Source organism: Myotis davidii, unplaced genomic scaffold (genome assembly GCF_000327345.1).
Source record: "Myotis davidii unplaced genomic scaffold, ASM32734v1 scaffold59, whole genome shotgun sequence".
Lineage (NCBI taxonomy): Eukaryota > Metazoa > Chordata > Mammalia > Chiroptera > Vespertilionidae > Myotis > Myotis davidii.
In genome coordinates this window covers 7496193-7498813 of record NW_006293001.1, presented here as the reverse complement: position 1 = coordinate 7498813, position 2621 = coordinate 7496193, and the positions used below count along the sequence as shown (strand labels likewise).

At 38.3% G+C, this 2621-nt stretch overlaps 1 protein-coding gene and 1 pseudogene across 2 annotated transcripts in view; one reads left to right on the top strand and one right to left on the bottom strand.

The window, feature by feature from the left end:
• The window catches only part of LOC102762920, a 1973-nt pseudogene extending 684 nt beyond the window's left edge, over positions 1-1289 (top strand).
• Positions 1-2621, bottom strand: part of B3GALT1 (Beta-1,3-galactosyltransferase 1) — a 342206-nt gene that overhangs the window by 68072 nt on the left and 271513 nt on the right. The gene's annotated exons all lie outside the window — the stretch shown is intronic.

Here is a 2621-nt window from a genome sequence, read left to right as displayed (position 1 = left end):
AACCCCCCCCCCCCCGCCCCCGACTTTTGGAAAATCTCATTTCAAAAATGGGCTGCTTTGGAAGTGAAAAGTAAATAAGCCAAGAGGTAAAATCTCAGTTGTGATTTCTTCATTTATCCCCTTGGTGGAGGGAATGACAGGACTAAGTTTAAAAAGGAAAGGAATTCAGGGAGTTTAGAGACCATGTGTCACCTGTAAAATCCTAGTATTTGAAAAAATATCATTCAGATGTTTACTAAGTATTTTGGGCTACATGCCACATGGGTCAGGTTGGGAGCTGAATTTTTCATTTCTAAAAATAAAAAATGGCCTGGCCAGTATGGCTCAATTGGCTGGGGTTGTCCAATGCACTGAAAAGTTGCCCATTGGATTCCAGGTCAGGACATATGCCCACACTGTGGCTCGATCTCCAGTAAGGGGCATTAGAGGGGGCAGCAGATCCATGTTTCACTCTCACATCAATGTTTCTCTTTCTCCCTTTCCCCTCCTCTCTCTCTCTCTCAAAGAAAAAAAATATTCAATTAAAAAAATCTTTTAAAAAATTATGAAAGATGTCTGCTTTATCCTCTGAGTCTCCAAAATAGTGACAATTTGGGTTATTTGCGGCGTTAACCTATGCCGCCATCTTGGTTCCACCATCCCATTTTACTTTTATAGTGTGTCTTTTCCCCACGTGCCTTGCCTACACACCTAGATGGAAGAAAAACCAAACTCAACTTCTCTGCAATAGGTAAGGTTAGTTCCCATCTAGTCCCCATTCTCCTCTGACTCTTCCCTGTTCCAGCAGCCATAACAGCAAGGGGGTTAAAGTATCTGTACCAAGAGAAGAAATTGCTTCATGGAGACATAAAGTCTTCAAATGTTGTATTTAAAGGTTATTTTGAAACAAGTAAAACCTACGATGTGGGAGTCTCTCTACCACCGGACATGACTGGGACTGACCCCGAGGCCTATTATATTGGCACTGAGCCTTGGAAATCCAAGGACGCTTTGGAGAATGGTATTTTACTGGCAAGGCAGATGCATCTGCCTTTGGCCTAGTTCTGTGGGAAATGACCTTGTCTATTTCACACATGACTCTTTCAGATGATGACGATGAAGATAAAACTTTTGATGAAAGTGACTTTGATGATGAAACATACTATGTAGCTTTGGGAAGTAGGCCATCTATTAATATGGAAGAACTGGATGACATGTACCAGAAGGTAACTGAACTCTCCTCTGTATGCACTAATGAAAACCCTAAAGATCATCCTCCTTCCACACACAGTGCTGAAGCTTTGAAATAGAGTCCAGTGATCTCTTCATGTTCATAACTACCCGAGCTTCAAGTGTAGCTCATGTACATAACTGTTCTGTTTACTATAATACATTTACATAATTACTATGATAATCCATAATTATTAGAGTCTTGGAAAGTGGCCTATTTTAGGAGTATAGCACCTTGTTAATATCTGAATAACTATTTCTATTATAAAGGTATTTCATGTATACTTCTGATGATCAGCATTTGATATTGTTGTGGGTTTTCTACAAAGTGTTAAGGAACTATTTTACATTTAAGAAACAAGTATTAGAACTTGTTCATAGAGATTTAAAACACTAGCAATAAAATGCTGTAAACTTTTATGTGTAACAATTTGGACAGAGTGGCCAATACTTTTATTAATGATCTTTCTCAAATATCCTCTATTTTAATGGGTCTATTGAAATTAGCACTTTGTGCAGTACAAAGTAAGTCTACATTTGCTTATCTTTTAAAACATTTTTGCTGGTCTTTCCTGGCTGATGTGCTTATTAAATATGGTCCCTGGAAGCTGAGAGACTATGGCTCAAAAGAGTAGCTCCTTGAATATTCCCAAACATTTTTGGTTAAGGCTTGTCTTGCCCTCTTGGCTTTCCCCAGATCTTGGGTTTTGGTTTTCATTTATTAAGCATATTTTCTGTACGGAGATACTTTTTTCTTTATTACTAATATATAACTTAAGCATTTCGCAGTTCTGATGTAAAAATAATAAAACTCTAATAGGATAATATAGAATAAAGGAAGCTTTATAGAAAAAACAAATTAGAGCTATAGATAAGTGTCCTCTGAGGAGTCACAATTACAATAAAAATGGTCAAAATATGGATTGCTCAATTAGTAAAGAAGTACTTGCTGCATGTCTATTGCATGTCCAATAATTTTTCTTTTTTATATTTTTCCTTTCTAAGAGCAGATTAAGTGGCTGTTGATTTCTATAATTTTTTTTGAGAAATATATAAAACTAGAGGCCCGGTGCAAGAATTTGTGCATGGGTGGGGTCCAGCCCACCCACCCCAATTGGGGCCCATGGGGCTGGGTGGGCCAGGGGGAGGGGCCACGAGCAGTTGGTGTGCTGGCCCCACCCCTTGGTAGAACTCCCGGTCAAAAGGGTAATTTGCATATTAGGCTTTTATTATATAGGATAAATATAAGATCCAATGATCCCAAGGTCAAAACAATGTAATGTTTATCCCTCTCTTCGGGGAGAAAATACAATTCTGGTTAAGGTGTCCCACAATGTTCACAGAAATATGGCAGCCTTGTCTGTGCTCACTTTATAGAGTTAATTTATGGCTTTCTCTTTAATTTACAAAGT